The following is an 18,140-nucleotide window of genomic DNA, read 5'->3' on the forward strand; positions in this document are numbered from 1 at the left end:
CAATACGAGAAAAGGCCTGACTCCCCTGGAAAATCTATACAAACCACAAGATCCCTGTCACAACAGGAAACGGAAACTCGAATTTCCGCTTCAACTCCATATGCGTCCGGATTCCCCTGCCACAACTCGAGAAGAATCCCATAGTGTCTCTGGCAACGAGAAAGGAGGCCTGACATCCCTGAGAAATCATGAGAGGTTCTCCTCCATCCCTGTAGTTACACGAGAGGAACCAAGAGTTTCCTACCGCAACTTGAGGAAACCCACAAGATTCCACCTTCAATGCAAGATGATGACAGATTCCCCTGCATTTCCTCCAGAGCAATTCCATGTTCCACATTAAACACAAAAGGAGGCTTGACCTCCTTCAAGACACTCCAGAGAGTCCCCAGGAACACCGTCACAACTCTAGAGGAACCCTGAGGTCACTGCCAGAAGCTGAAAGAGCTCCGTGTACCACATATCATATCAAGATGTGGGATGATTCCCTTGCTTCACCTCGAGAGGAATGCCAACTTTCCACTCGCACCTCAAGAGGAGGCTTCTCTCAGCTATAGGTATGTGAAAGGGACCCTGAGTTTGCTGCCTCAAGTGAATGGACAATGAGAGGCCCTGACTCGAAATATGGCCAGATTTTCCTGCAGTGACTTGAATGCAGGCTCTTCTTTCCTCTCACAACATGAAGGGATGTCTGATCCCCTGTTGAAACCCAAGCAAAAGCACTAGTTCCCTGCCTCATCTCGACAGGAGGCCTCACATCCCTTTGATAACTCGAGAGGAATGTGGAGTTCAATGCTTCAAAATGAGACAATGCCTGACTGCTCTTGAGAATCGATAAGAATCCCAATATCCTTGTGGCAATTGGAAAGGGACCCTGGGTCCCCCGCCTCACCTCGAGAGGCGTCCCTATTGCCCTGTCAAGCCTTGAGGAGAATCCCGAGGTGTCCCTCGCAACGAGACAGGAGTCCTGACGTCGCTGAACAAACACGAGGTGTTAAGGGCTATCCCCGCCGTAACTCGAGAGGAAACCCCAGTTTCTTGCCGCAACTAGAGAAAAACCATGAGACTTCCCCCTCAGTACGAGATGAGGTCCGATTCACCTGCATTGCCTGCAAAGCAATTCTGTGTTCCACATCAAACGTGAAAGGAGCCTTCACTTCCTTTATGGAACTCCAGAGAGTCTCCAAGAATTCGGTTACAAGTCTGGAGGAACCCTGAAGTCACTGCAGCAACACGAAAGTGCTCCGTGTACCCAAAATCAACTCGAGATGAGGCCCGATTCCCCTGCATTGGCTCCAGACCCATCCTGCATTCCCCATCAAACACGACAAGTGGCTTGACTTCCTTTAGGCAACTCCAGAGATTCCCCGAGATCACCGTCCCAAGTCTAGAGGAACACCGAGTCAGCACGGCAACACGAGAAGAGCTTCGTGTACCCCAAGTCATCTCGAGATGAGAGCTGATTCCCTGGCTTCGACTGAAGAGGAATGCCAACTTTCCACAGGCACCTCAAGAGGATGCTTCTTCAGGTTTAGCTATGTGAGAGGGACCCTGAGTTTGCTGCCTCAAGTGGAATGGACACCGAGATCACCTCACTCTAGGCAAGGCCTCATATCCCTGCAGTGACTCAAATGCAAGCATGTGTTTCCTCTCCCAACATGAAGGGATGTCTGAATGCCCTGTTGAGACCCTAGAAAGAGCCCTAGTTCCCCGTCTCATCTCCACAGGAGGCTTCACACCCCTTTGACAAATCAAGAGGAATGCGAAGTTGCATGCTTCAACAGCAGACGATGCCTGACTCCTGTTGAAAATCAATAGGAATTCCAATATCCCAGTGGCAACTGGAAAGGGACACTGGGTCTCCCTCCTCAACTCGAGAGGCCTCCCTACTGCCCTGCCACGACTCGAGGAGAATCCCAAGGTGTCCCTGGAAACTCGACAGGAGTCCTGACGTCACTGAGAAAACACGAGTGCTTAAAGAACATTCCTGTCGTAACTCGAGAGGAAACCCCAGGTTCCCACCGCAACTCGAGAAATACCATGAGATTTCCCCCCTCACCACGAGATGAGGCCTGAATCCCCTGCATTGTTTCCAGAGCCATCCTGCCTTCCCCATCAAACACGTCAGGATGCATGACATCCTTTAAGCAACTCCAGAGATTCCCCAAACACACCGTCACAAGTCTAGTTGAACACCAAGGTCAGCACAGCAACTCGAGAAGAGCTCCGTGTACCCCAAAGCATCTTGAGATGAGGGCCAAATCTCATTCTTCGATTGGAGAGGAATCCCGATGTTCCACTCACACCAGAAGCGCTGCCTTGTCTCACCTGTTGAGACTCGAGAAGAACCCCGAGGTCCCTGCTGTAAGTTAAAAGGACATCGTGTTCCCTCTCAGCTCGACATAAGGACCGATTCTATGGCAATGACTTGAATGGAACTCTGAGTTTCCTGTTGCAACACTGACGGAGGTCTGACTCCCTTGTTGCACTTCTAGAAAAAGCCCGAGTTCCCTGCCCCATCTCGAAATGAGACCTGACACCCCACTTCGAACTTGAGAGCAAAGAGGTCTTCCATGCCTCGAACGAGACAATGCTTGACTCCCCTGGAAAATCTATACAAACTGCAAGATCCCTGTCACAACAGGAAACGGACGCTGGAATTTCTGCCTCACCTCGAGATGCGCCCTGATTCCCCTGCCACAACTCGAGAAGAATCCCAAAGTGTCTCTAACAACGAGAAAGTAGGCCTGACATCCCTGAAAAACCATGAGAGTTTCACTGCCATCCCCATAGTTACTGTTGAGGAACCACGAGTTTTCTTCCGCAACTTGAGTAAAACCACCAAAGTCCACCTTCAAAGCAACATGATGCCTGAATACCCAGCATTGCCTCTAGAGCCATTCCGTGTTCCACATCAAGCAAGAAAGGAGCTTGACTTCCTTTATGGAACTCCAGAGAGTCCCCAAGAGCACGGTCAATAGTCTAGTTGAACCCCGAGGTCACTGCCGCAACTCAAAACAGCTCCATGTACCCCAAATCATCTCGAGCTGAGGGCCGATTTCCCTACTTCACTTCAACAGTAATGGCGACTCTCCATTTGCACCTCAATAGGAGGCTTCTCTCAGCTATAGGTATGTGAGTGGAACCCTGAGTTTGCTGCCTCAAGTGGAATGGACACTGAATTCCCCTCACTCGAGGTAAGGCCTTAGTTCCCTGCAGTGACTCAAATACAAGCCCATGTTTCCTCTCACATCATGAAGCGGTGTCTGAATCCCCTGTTGAGACCCTAGAAAGAGCCCTAGTTCCCCGTGTCTTCTTGACAGGATGCCTCACACCATTTTGACAACTCAAGAGGAATGCAGAGTTCCATGTTTCAAAAGGAGATGATGCCTGACTCCTCTTGAAAATTGATAAGAATCTCAATATCCCTGTGGCAACTGGAAAGGGACACTGGGTCTCCTGTTTCAACTTAAAAGTGGTCCCTATTGCCCTGCCAATCGTTGAGGAGAATACCGAGGTGTCCCTCGCAACAAGACAGGAGTCCTGACATCGCCAAAAAAAACACGAGTTTTTAAGGGTCATCCCCGTCATAACTTGAGAGGAATCCCCAGGTTCCTGCCACAACTGAAGAAAGACCATGAGACTTCCCCCTCACTGCAAGATGAGGATCTATTCTCCTGCACTGACCAAAGAGCCATCCCATATTCCCCATCAAACAAGTCAGGAGGCATGACTTCTTTTGGCAATCCAGACATTTCCCGAAAACACCACAGAAAGATTAGAGGAACACCGAGGTCAGGACATACACTCCAGAAGACACCATGTACCCCATATGATCTCGAGATGAGGGCCAATTCTCATTCTTCAACTGGCGAGGAATTCCAATGTTCCACTCACACTTCCCCCTCACTGCGAGATGAACCTTGTACCACTACAATCCTTGCACAGTCATTCCTGGTGGAGAGCAGTACTGCCAATGAGGAAGCAAGCAGTGGCGGTGTTATTGGCATGATTAGGGACCCTCCTGGGGCCTTTACTCATATGTAACCCACCAGGGCCTCTGGGGAGTGGCTTTGGCCCTGTCTTTCCACACTGACTAAGGTGGGAGAAAAGCTAGCTCTGCAAACGTCTGAAGGGAGCAGTGTTATGGATTTTCAAGCTATTCTATTATGCAGCACTTTAGGTCCCAGTGGAGCAAAATGGGTTTCTTGTAGCCCCTAGGTCTTGTATGGGTGTTTTCCCATGAAAGCCAAGAATATCCCGACAGACCTTGTCTAACTAGAGCTCTCCTCCAGAGCAAAGGGGACGCCAGAGATGTGTGCATGTGGCTGATCATTCCCATTTCAGAGTGGGGCTACTCCCTATTACCCCAATCTCATGGATAAGTGCCCTTAAGAAAGGAACTCTAAGAAGTGCTTTTCCAGGAGCCTGGGACAGGAAATTCGCATGATGCGGGAAAAGCGAGCCTACTTCGGGGAAGAAGCGACAGCAAGCTGCCGTGTGCTTGCCAGCCTCTATTTGAAGCAAGAAGTTTGCTGATATAACGGGGGACCTCCAGCTCTCCTCAGAGCACCAAAGTTCAAGTGAGAGGGTCGTGAAAATCCCATTTCCGTTTCAATCCTTGCACAGACATTCCTGGCTGAGAGCAGTACTTCCACTGAAGAAGAAAGCAGTGGGAGTGTGTTTGGCATGATAGGGTGGCCTTCTGGGCTCAGGTCTTCAAAGGGGCCTTTCTCTCGAGGTAGGAACCAAATCCCACTGGGGAAGGGCTTTGGCCCTCTTCCTTCCAGCCTGCCAATGTGTGCAACAACGCTGGCTCTGTGAGAGGTAGCAAAAGAGCACTTTGGTGGATGTTCAAGCTTTTGCCAATCTGAACCACTTGAAGGCCCACTCGAGAGAATCAGTCGCCCTGGGGCCCCTAGGTCTGGTATAGAGTTTGACAGACAGGGTGTGTTCCCATCAGAGCCCAGAAATTTCCAGAGAGACCCTTGCTCACTAGACCTCTCCTACAGAGCAAAAGGGACAGAAGGGATGTGTGCACATGGCAGTACCTTTCCTTTTGAGACTGGAGCTACTGCCTAGTAGCCCCGGCTCCAGGATAACTGCCCTTAAGAAAGGAACTCTAAGAAGTGCTTTGCCAGGAGCCTGGGACAGGAAAGTCGCAGGATGCGGGAAAAGCGAGCCTCCTTCAGGGAAGAAGAGACAGCAAGCCGCCACGTGTTTGCCAGCCTCTACTTGAAGCAAAAATTTCGCTGATACAATGGGAGACCTCCAGTTCTGCTCAGAGCAGCAAAGTTCTAGTGAGAGGTCTGTGAAATGCCCGTTTCTTTTGCAATCCTTGCACAGACATTCTCGGCTGAGAGCAGGACTGCCAATGAGGAAGCAAGCAGCGGCAGTGTGATTGGCATGATTGGGGGCCCTCCTGGGCTAAACCCTTCAAGTGGCCTTCACTCATATGTAGGCCACAAGTACCTCTGGGGAACAGCTGTGGCCCTGTCTTTCCACACTGACAAAAGTTGGAGCAAAGCTAGCTCTGCAAATGTCTGAAGGGAGCAGTGTTATGGATTTTCAAGCTATTCTATTATGCAGCACTTTAGGTCCCAGTGGAGCAAAATGGGTTTCTTGTGGCCCTTAGGTCTGGTATGCAGATCCTGAAACTGGGTGTTTTCCCATGAAAGCCAAGAATTTCCCGACAGACCTTGTTTCACTGGAGCTCTGCTACAGAGCAAAGGGGACGCCAGAGATGTGTGCATGTGGCTGTTCCTTCCCATTTCAGAGTGGGGCTACTCCCTATTACCCCAAGCTCAGGGAAAAGTGCCCTTAGGAAAGGAACTCTAAGAAGCACTTTGCCAGGAGCCTGGAACAGGAAATTCGCATGATACAGGAAAAGCGAGCCTCCTTCGGGGAAGAAGAGACAGCAAGCTGCCGTGTGCTTGCCAGCCTCTATTTGAAGCAAGAAGTTTGCTGATACAACGGGAGACCTGCTCAGAGCAGCAAAGTTCTAGTGAGAGGGCCGTGAAATGCCCGTTTCTTTTCCAATCCTTGCACAGGCATTCCCGGCTGAGAGCAGTACTGCCAATGAGGAAGCAAGCAGCGCCAGTGTGATTGGCATGATTGGGGGCTCTCCTGGGCTAAGCCCTTCAAAGGGGCCTTCACTCACAGCATCAGAAACATTTGTATATAATCTTTTCCCAGTTCCTGGAATATTTGGATACAATATAGTAAAATGTAGTATATTGAATGTTTAGAATAAGCCTGAACACTGTTCTAAATGATTCTTACTATTAGTGCACTTTATATCCATGAGATTATGATATCACAGTTAGTACTATTAACCACATTTTTCATATGGGAAAAAGGGAACAGAGAATTTAGGTAACTTATCCAGAGTTAAAATTACTTAATGTTGCTCTGTAATTTGGCCAAGGTAGATTGACTCCAGAGATCATTTTCATAATATTACACTGTTATTTATAATTAATTCCAAATAACTGCATTAATAAAATGCTAGATTTGTAATAAACAATGATAAAAGAATAGTTTAATATAACATGTATTGTTCTTTCCATTGCAATATTATATAATGTTGTTTTTGTTGTTCAGTCACTAAGTCGTGTCCAACTCCTTGGGACCCCCATGGACTTCAGCAGGCCAGAATACACTGTCCTTTACTTTTTTCAGGAGTTTACTCAAATGCATGTCCACTGAGTCCATGATGCTCTCTAACCATCTCATCCTCTGCCATGACCTTCTCCTTTTGCCCCCAGTGGTTACCAGCATCAGGATTTTCCCAATGAGTTGGCTTTTTGCATGAAGTGCCCCAAGTATTGGAGCTTCAGCTTCAGCATCAGTCCTTCCAATGAATATTCAGGGTTAATTTCCTTTAGAATTGATTGGTTTGATCTTGCAGTCCAAGGGACTCTCAAGACGCTTCTCCAGCATCACAATTTGAAAACATCAATTGTTTAGCACTCAGCCTTCTTTATGGTCCAACTCCCACATCTCTACAAGATTACTGGAAAAACTATAGCTTTCACAATATGGACCTTTGTTGGCAAAGTGATGTTATTGTTTTTTAATTTACTGTTTAGTTTTATCATAGCTTTCCTTCCAAGTAGAAAGTGTCTTTTAATTTCATGGCTGCATTCATTGTCTGCAGTAATTTTGGAGGCCAAAAAATAAAATCTCTCACTGTTTACAATTGTCTTTTCTATATGCATGAAGTGATGGGACTGGATGCCGTGATCTTAGTTCATGTTTCAAGCCATCATTTTCACTCCCCTCCTTTACCCTCATCAAGAGGCTTTTTATCTCCTCTTCACTTTCTGTCATTGGAGTGGTATCATTTGCATACTTGAAGTTGTTGATATTTCTCTACAGAATCTTGATTCTAGCTTGTGATTCATCCAGCCCAAAATTTTGCAGTAAGTACTCTGCACAAGAGTTTAAAAAGTAAGGTGACAATATGTTAATACAACCTTGTTGTTCTCCTTTCACAGTTTGAACCAATTAGTTGTTCCATGTCTGATTCTAACTGTTGCTTCTTGACCTGCATACAGGTCTCTCAGGAGGAGACAGAAAGGTGGCCTGATATTCCCATCTCTTTAAGGATTTTCCACAGTTGGTTGTGATCCACACAGTCAAAGGCTTTTGTATAGTCTATGGAGCAGATTTTTTTTCTGGAATTTCCTTGCTTTCTCTATAAGCCAGTGAATGTTGCAATTTAATCTCTCGTTCCTCTCTCTTTTTTCAACCCAGATTTACAACTGGAAGTTCTTGGTTCATATACTGCTGAAACCTAATTTGAAGGATTTTGAGCATACACTTATTTGCATGTGAAATAAGAGAAATTTTATGGTAGTTGGGGCAACCTTTGGTCTTGCCCCTCTTTGAGATTGGATAGAAAATTGACCTTTCCCAGTCCTGTGGTCACTGCTGAGTATTCCAAATTACTGGCATATTGAGTGCAGCACTATAGCAGCAACATCTTTTAGATTTGAAATAACTCAGCTGGGAATCTATCACCTCCACTAACTTTGTTTGTAGTAATGCTTCCTAAGACCCACTTAACTGCATATGCCAGGAAATCTGGCTCTATGTGAATGACCACAACATCATGGTTATCAGGGTCATTGATACCATTTTTGTATAATTCTTCTGTGTATCTTGCACTTTCTTAATCTGTTCTCCTTCTGTTAGGTCCTTACCATTGCTGTCCTTTATCATGCCTGTCATTGCATGAAATATTCCCTTGATTTCTCCAATTTTCTTGAAGATATCTCTATTATTTCCCGTTCTATTGTCTTCCTCTATGTCTATGCATTGTTTATTTAAGAAGGCATTCTTTTAAAAAAATATTTATCTATTTTAATTGGAGGATAGCTACTTTACAATATTGTGGTGTTTTTTGTTTGTTTGTTTGTTTTTTGTCATACATTGACATGAATCAGCCACAGGTTCACATGTGTTCCCCCATCCTGAAACCGCCACCACATCCTTATGGGTTGTCACAGAACACTGACTATGAGTGCCCTGCTTCATGCATAGAACTTGCCCTGGTCATCTATTTTACATATTAGAGATACCAAGGGAATATTTTATGCAAAGATGAGCACAATAAAGGACAGAAATGGTATGGACTTAACAGAAACAGAAGCTATAAGAAGAGGTGGCAAGAATACACAGAACTGTACAAACAAGATATTCACGATGGTGTGATCACCCACCTAGAGCCAGACATCCTGGAATGCGAAGTCAAGAGGGCCTTGGGAAGCATCACTATGAACAAAGCTAGTGGAGGTGATGGAATTCCAGATGAGCTATTTACAATCCTAAAAGATGATACTGTGAAAGTGCCACACTCAATATGCCAACAAATTTGGAAAACTCAGCAGTGGCCACGAGAATGGCAAAGGTCAGTTTTAGTTCCAATCCTAAAGAAAGGCAGTGCCAAAAATGTTCAAGCTACTGCATAATTGCATTCATCTCACATGCTAGCAAAGTAACACGCAAAATTCTCCAAGCCAGGCTTAAGCAGTGCATGAACCATGAAATTCCAGATGTTCAAGCTAGTTTTAGAAAAGGCAGAGGAACCAGAGATAAAATTGCCAACATCTGTTGGATGGTCAGAAAAGCAAGAGAGTTTCAGAAAAACATCTGCTTCTTCTTTATTGACTCTGCTAAAGCCTTTGACTTCCCACAACAAACTGTGGGAAAATTTTTCAAGGCATGGGAATCCCAGACGACCTGACCTGTCTCTTGAGAAATCTGTATGCAGGTCAGGAAGCAACAGCAAAAACTGGACATGGAATAACAGACTGCTTTCAAATAGGGAAAGGAGTACATCAAGGTTGTATATTGTGACCCTGTTTGTTTAACTTATGTGTCAAGTACACCATGAGAAACATTGGGCTCTGTGAAGCACAAGCTGGAATCAAGATTGCTGGGATAAATATTAATAACTTCAGATTTGCAGATGACACCACCCTTATGGAAGAAAGCAGAGAAGAACTAAATGGCCTCTTCAGCAAAGTGAAAGAGGAGAGTGAAAATGTTGACTTAAAACTCAACATTCGGGAAACTAAGATCTTGGCATCCTGTCCGATCACTTCATGGCAAATAGATGGGAAACAATGAAAACAGTGACAAACTTTATTTTCTTGGGCTCCAAAATCACTGCATATGGTGATTGCAGCCATGAAATTAAGAGACGCTTGCTCCTAGGAAGAAAAGCTATGACCACCCTAGATGGCATATTAAAAAGCAGAGATTTTACTTTTCCAGCAAAGGTCTGTCTAGTCAAAGCTATGGCTTTTCCTGTAGTCATGTATGGATGTGAGTTGGGCTATAAAGAAAGTTGAGCATCAAAGAATTGATGCTTTTGAACGATGGTCTTGGAGAAGACTCTCGAGAGTTCCTTGGACTGCAAGGAGATCCAACCAGTCCATCCTAAAGGGGATCAGTCCTGAATATTCATTTTAAGGACTGATGCTGAAGCTGAAACTCCAATACTTTGGCCATCTTATGAGAAGAGCTGACTCATTTGAAAAGACCCTAATGCTGGGAAAGATTGAAGGCGGGAGGAAAAGGGGATGACAGAGGATGAGATGGTTGGATGTCATCAGTGACTCAATGGACCTGAGTTTGAGTAAACTCTGCAGGTTGGTGATGGACAGGGAGGCCTGGCGTGCTGTGGTCCATGGGGTCACAAAGAGTTGGACATAACTGAGTGACTGAACTGAACTGAAGATATTGTATTGGTATTTCTCTTTCTGACTTACTTCACTCTGTATAATAGGTTCCATTTTTGTCCACCTCATTAGAATTGACTCAAAGGTGTTCTTTTTTGTAGCTGAGTAATATTCCATACTTTCCTTGTCCATTTCTTTGTCTGCCAATGGACATTTAGGTTGCTTCCAAGTCCTAGCTACTGTAAACAGTGATGCAATGTGCATTGGGGCACATGTGTCTCTTTCAATTCTGGTTTCCTTGGTGTGTATGCCCAGCAGTGGGATTTCTGGGTCATATGTCAGTCCCATTTCCAGTTTTTAAAGAAATCTCCACACTGTTCTCCATAATGTCTGGACCAGTTTTCATTCCCACCAACAATGTAAGAGAATTTCCACTTATCCACACCTTCTCTAGAATTTATTATTTGCAGATTTTTGATGGCAGCCATTCTGACCAGCATGAGATGGTGCCTCACTGTGGTTTTGATTTCCATTTCTCTAGTAATGAGTGATGCAGAGAATCTTTTCATGTGTTTATTATCCATCTGTATGCCTTCTTTGGAGAAATGCCTGTTTAGTTCTTTGGGCCACTTTTTTATTTCATTGTTTGTTTGATGCAATGGTACTTACCAAGAGTCAAAATTGGTTAAAAAAAATTCTTCCAAGTTTTATCTGTCTAGAATTACATCAGTCTCAATTTGTGTTCACACAGAGAATATGAAGACCATTTCAGTAAAAAAAAAAAAAATCTATAATATTTGTTTTGTTTTGTTTTTTTTGGAGATGAGTTCATTTTAAATTTTAGTGCATTCATTTTATTTTATTCAAAGAGAAAACTAAGCAAACCTAGAAATTGTGTTCAGCTCCTGTAAATATAATTTCAAATGTAAATTTTCCAGGAAGTTGTGTCTGAAGTGAATATTAGGGATCCACTGTTTAAATATATAAGCAGAACAACAGAATATGCCTTGATTCTCATCCTGATAAATCAACGATACTTCATAGACAGGGCTTTCCTTACAGCTTAGTTGGTAAAGAATCTGCCTGCAATGCAGAAGACCTCACTTCAACTCCTGGATTGGGAAGATCCTCTGGAGAAGGGATGGGCTACCCACTCCAGTATGCTTCGGCTTCCCTTGTGGCTCAACTGGTAAAGAATCTGCCCAAAATGAGGGGGACCTGGGTTCAATTCCTGGGTAGGGAAGATCTCCTGGAAAGGGGAAAGGCTACCCACTCCAGTATTCTAGCCTGGAGAATTCCATGGACTGTATAGTCCATGGGGTCTCAAAGAGTAGGACACAACTGAGTGACTTTCACTTTCACTTTTAATGGACTGGGCATAGATAATAATGCAACATTTGGTCATCCTAATTACCAAGGAAGATTTATCAGAATGTCTCCAAGTACAAAAGCTCAATGACTTAATGCAGTTGTGCTATGTTTTGAGAAGCTAGTTGTCTCTTCCTTAGCAGCCAACAATGAAGAGCTTAATGGTTTGGTTGTCCTTTGTGATTTGCTAAATTTATACCTGGGATGGTAGAGAAACTATTTCTAGAGAAATTCTTAATTAATCTAACATTGAAGCCAGGAAGGGTGACATGACATATTTTTTTTACAATGAAACTTTTATATTTAAACATGTGGCACTATCATAGGATTTAATATGTTCATTAGAAGCAAGATGAGACTACAATAAAATTCAAAGAATAACATGAAAATTACCAAAATTTTGTCGCATTTTGATAAACTTCTCCCAATTATGTTTTGTTCATAGAATGCTTATTTGCATGCCTCCAGATTTTCATAATTAATATCAGAATGCATGATCAATATCCATTTTCATTTTATGCTAAAATTACTTAACATATTATGACCAATGCTATATTAGTCTTTTGTAAAACCCATAATTTCATGTACTATGCATTGACTGATAGCCCGTAATCAACTTTGTTCTAGTGAAGCCTTCCTCAAATATTAAGAACTTTCTTAAATATTATTTATCCAACACGAGGAAACAAAAAAAGACTGTGAAGGAATAACAGAGGATCAGATTAAAATATTCTTGTGAATCCTTTATTAACTCATGCAAATTAAACCTATTTTATACAGATTTAAAAGGGACCCTTACAGGAAACTCAGCTCATACTCCAGAATTTCAGGAGATAATTTGTTGGTTTGGATAAAGGAGTTACTTTTGCATTTATTGTATCATTTTTGAAATTTGGAGTGGCAAATTTAGTCACCAAAAGTTAGTTCTACTAAAACAAGTGTGAAATAAAATTCAGGTTTATGGCAAGATAACATAAAACTAAACACAAATTTTGAATTTTTGCTTTAAATTGTATAAAAATTAACATAATAAATAGACATTTTTACTTTAATCAATTCTTTAAAATGATTATTATTTATTGACTTACACAGAACACATTATATCCATTCATAGGCAGTTTTAAATATTCTTTCATTTGCCTATTCTAAAGATTTCACGTAAATTGCTTCATACAGTATGTTGTGTCTTGTGACTAAAGTATTTCCTTAAAATAAAGGTTTCAAAGTTAACCTATGATGTAACATGTATCAGTTCAGTTCAGTCGCTCAGTCATGTCCGACTCTTTGTGACCCCATGATCCACAGCATGCCAGGCCTCCCTGTCCACCACCAACTCCTGGAGTCTACCCAAGCCCATGTCCATCAAGTCGGCGATGCCATCCAACCATCTCATCCTCTGTCGTCCCCTTCAACTCCTGCCCTCAATCTTTCCCAGCATCAGGGTCTTTACAAATGAGTCAGCTCTTCCCATCAGGTGGCCAAATTATTGGAGTTCCAGCTTCAGCATCAGTCCTTCCAATGAACACCCAGGACTGATCTCCTTTGGGATGGACTGGTTGGATCTCCTTGCAGTCTAAGGGACTCTCAAGAGTCTTCTCCAATACCACAGTTCAAAAGCATAAATTCTTAGGTGTTCAGCTTTCTTTATAGTCCAACTCTCACATCCATACATGACCACTAGAAAAACCATAGCCTTGACTAGATGAATCTTCGTTGACAAAGTAATGTCTCTCCTTTTTAATATGCCATCTAGGCTGGTCATAACTTTCCTTCCAAGGAGTAAGCATTTTTTTAATTTCATGGCTGAAATCACCATCCACAGTGATTTTGGAGCCCAGAAAAATAAAGTCAGCCACTGTTTCCCACCTATTTGCCATGAAGTGATGGTATTGAATTCCATGACCTTAGTTTTCTGAATGTTGAACTTTAAGCCAACTTTTCCACTCTCCTCTTTCACTTTTATCAAGAGGCTCTTTAGTTCTTCTTTGCTTTCTGCCATAAGGGTGTGTCATCTGCATATCTGAGGTTATTGATATTTCTCCCGGCAATCTTGATTCCAGCTTATGCTTCTTCCAGCCCAGCGTTTCTCATGATGTACTCTGCATATAAGTTAAATAAGCAGGGTGACAATATACAGCCTTGATGTACTCCTTTACCTATTTGGAACCAGTCTGTTGTTCCATGTCCAGTACTAACTTTTGCTTCCTGACTTGCATATAGATTTCTCAAGAGGCAAGTCAGGTGGTCTGGTATTCCCATCTCTTTCAGAATTTTCCCACAGTTTATTGTGATCCACACAGTCAAAGGTTTTGGCATAATCAATAAAGCAGAAATAGATGTTTTGTTTTGTTTTGTTTTTTTCTGGAACTCTCTTACTTTTTTGATGATCCAGCAGATGTTGACAATTTGATCTCTGGTTCCTCTGCCTTTTCTAAAATCAGCTTGAACACCTGGAAGTTCAGGGTCCATGTATTGTTGAAGCCTGGCTTGGAGAATTTTGAGTATTACTTTACTAGCGTGTGAGATGAGGGCAATAATGCTGTAGTTGGATCATTCTTTGGCATTGTCTTTCTTTGTGATTAGAATGAAAACTGACCTTTGCCATTTCCGTGGCCACTGCTGAGTTTTCCAAATTTGCTGACAAATTGAGTGTAGCACATTCAAAGCATCATCTTTCATGATTTGAAATAGCTCAACTGGAATTCCATCACCTCCACTAGCTTTGTTCATAATGATGTTTCCTATGACCAACTTGACTTCACATTCCAGGATGTCTGGCTCTAGCTGAGTGTTAGTAACATGTATACTCATTTTATTTTTTTCTTTATTGCCATACTTTGCTCTATTGAATGGCTATATCACACTTTATTTATTCATCATCTTCTGATGGCCATTTGAGTTGTTTCTATTCTATAGCTGTCATTCATACTGCTTATGAACATTTTCACTCATTTGCTTAAGTGGATTCGTGCTTTCAGTTAGCTTGGATAGATACTGAAGAGCAGACTCAGGCACAGATGTTTTTACTGGTAAATTCTACCAATACTTAAAAAAAAAAATAATCGATACTTTGAACAATGCAGAAGAGGGCAACATTTGGGAGCTAATCAATCAAAAATATAAAAGAAATGTAATTTCGAGGATTATTCTGTGAAAAAGAATCATCCAGGCACCCTAACCAGTTAACATCTAGGAGTTTGCAACTGAGGATATTTTTTTCTTTATTGAGCCACTCTGTTTCTGAATCCCACTCTTACACCAGCATAGCCTGTTCCTTGACTATTACAGATGTTTTTTTAAGAATAATACTTTTGAGGGATAAACTGTTCTTTATTTTACAAATTTTTTTTCTTCTGTGAATAGGACTGTAACTGTATGTTTCCACAGCTAGTCATGCCAAAACTACACTGTCTTCAATCAGCATTTCCAGAGAATGTCTGCCAGCAACATACATCTTTCAACAGCCCCTGGTATTTTCTTTAATGTTTTCTTTAATATAGCTATGAATTCTACTTTTTCAACTCTGATAATTATAGTAGGATATTGTTTAAAAAATATCCAGTCAGAGAGTGGTGGTAAAGCATATTAACAATAGAGTTAGGGTTTCTGGGTTCAAATGTGAGCTTGTTCTTTAACTAGTGGAGTGACTGTGGACCACTATTTACTCTTTCTGCTCTGCAGTTTCCTCATCTGTAAATTGCAACCTTCAGACACATCTTGAGGCATAGATCTAATGCTGGGGATACAATGTTGAGCAAAGCAAGAAAGAACCCTGAACTGATTAAGTTTATATGACAGTGTGTGTGTGTGTGGGAGGCGGGGGGGAGCAGACAAGAAAAAAATGCAAAACTGCTCTAACAAAATATTATTAATAGTCAGATGTAGATAGTTGGTATGGGAAACAAACGAAACATGAAAGGGAATAGAGAACAGGTACAATTGTAAATAAAGTGGCAAGGATGTTTTTATTCAACAGAATAAGGGGGGAAAATGCAGTTGTCTATGAAGAGGAATTTCTGAATGAAGCAAAAATGGAAAAATCCCAGGTGGTATCAGGATTAGTATATACAGAAGAGTTAGGATGCCATGTGGTTAAATGAAAGTGAATATAATTGATACAATAGTAAGGAATGAGTTCATGGAGATTAGGAGTGGATGCAATGTTTTTATGGACTAGTGGGATCTTATGAAGATTTTTCATTTTACTCTTAGTGAGATGAGACTGTAGGATTATTGAGTAAAGTAATATATTCCAACTTACTCTTTAATAGTATGATCTCTCTGGCTCTTACACTTGCATTTAAATTCAAGAGGGACAAGGCCAAGCAGAGACAAGCCCAGAGACTGCAGCAATAATTCTAAGACTGTGATGGTTCTTTGAACCAGTATAGGTAGCAGAAAAAATGTTGAGTAGTCAGACTTCAAATATATCTTATATTTTGAATCTATATACTATCTTGATAGATTAAATGTGAGGTGTGTGAGATAAAGAGAAAATTTCAGGATTCCTTTTAAGTCTTTGACTGAACAATTAGGAGGATGGCCTTCCATCACCTGAAACTAATATGTAGATGTTGCTGTTATTTACCTGAAAGTTATCTTGTGAAGAAAAACTCTTTTCACTCTATATCTAAAACCCTTTGAGTATTGGCTGGTAGATGGGAAATACTTAACAAAATGTATTATCATCATTCTATTTATCAATTATTTGACAGTAAATGCAGCTATTTATGTTTTTGGTATTCTTCTCTGTATCATACTTTTATTAAATAGCATTTTGGCATGACACTGTAAAAAAGTATATTATATTTTAAATTACTTCAGACCCCATTTTACATAAAACGTGGTATGCTCTAATATAACAAGGAGCGTTTAGGAAAATGAAAATGGTTGAAATATTTCATATGGCCTATAGATTATAAAACATAATGCACATGGGTAATAACATTACTTATATTTCTATTACCATAAAATGTATTCTAAACTACATTATTATAAGAATAGTATTGTCAATTTATAGAGTTTATGTTGCTTATAGTTTACCTAATTTAAGAATTGTCCACATCATAGAATCTGTTCATCATATTTGTTTGCAGAAAATAAGAAGATACATTTCCTAATCATAGAAATGGAAATGAAAGCATAGTAAAAGCATAATTTACAAAAGTGTCTAGAAAACTGAAAGGGGCTCATAAATATAGGAAAGGACATTATGCTTATGAATGATAACAAAGCAGACAAAAAGTATATTATTAAACTAATGAAAGCAAAAACAAGTAGCAATTGCTCTAAGTAAAGAATCTAGAAATCATGGAAATCAGTCATGATAACTTCAAATGGCCTTGATAAATGATGTTTATCATGTAAACAAATTATCAGAAAATAACTCATTTTTAAAACACTTAAATTTGTTAATAGTTTTGAATTAGTAAAAACAATGTAAACTTTTAACTCTTAAAAGAGAATTGCCCTTCTGCATATTATTATTATTAAAATAATCAAATATAGTTTTTCAGAGAAAATAATATTAATTTTTAAAAATGAAAGTTTATAATCATTATAGTGTGAATAAAAATGATCTATCTAGTTGCAGAAATATAAACAAAAAATATTAAATGCTTGGTAAATGAAAAATATGTTCTTAACCTTTAAATATCAAAGTAGATTAAGATTGAAATTCAATATTATGTCCAAGAAAAACTTTAAAATAAGGGAAATTTTTAGCACTCTACCAGACTAAAATTAATGAGCTAACACAAAGTCTGAATTCATTGTAAATTTGTAGCTTTACAACTTATCTCTGTTAAGTAATTTAAAACAAATGAGTTAAGCACTTAATTTCATTAATTTAAATGACCATTAAAAAATCTATAGAAATCAGGAGAAAGGCAATTATACTTTAAAATGCACAGAGTTTCAATTTAAAAGCAATTTATTGAAGTTTGTTAACACATCATAGAAAGGAAGGATTTTTTTAATATTTTCAGATAGTCACCAAAGAGATATAACTGTCTGCAGATTTTTAACTTGATGAATTTACAAACACTTCATGTCCAAAGAATTGCAAAGTCTAAATCTTACTCATGTATCAAAAACACATTCATCTTAGAATTCATTGACAAAGAAATAGTCAAAGGTTAATCTTGTTAGTGTACACTGTGAACTGCAAAACGTACATATGAAATGACAGAGGTATTGTTCTAGCACATAAAGTGTGCATATATATACACATATATGTGCATACATAATTATCAATCTGGAAGAAAATGTACAAAGTTATTAATTTTTAGGACATTTCTATTTCCTGAAATTTTCAACATTTTTCAAGTTTTCTCCAATATTGACAGGTACCATTTTAAATCCAAACCTGTGAGGTGCTAAGTTTTTTTCTTAGCTGTTTGTGTGTTTATCTTTTAAATTGACCAAAAGTAATTTTTTACAAACAAGAGAATATTCTGTATGAATAAGATACTGTACATTAAAAATGCTGAAGAAATGAGTTTTCTAATGATAATGCCCTGTATTTAATAGTACTACCTTAAACACTTATATCAATTATATAATTTAATCTTTACAAAAACTCTA

Source organism: Dama dama, chromosome 23, assembly GCF_033118175.1.
Source record: "Dama dama isolate Ldn47 chromosome 23, ASM3311817v1, whole genome shotgun sequence".
In the NCBI taxonomy this organism is placed as follows: Eukaryota; Metazoa; Chordata; class Mammalia; order Artiodactyla; family Cervidae; genus Dama; species Dama dama.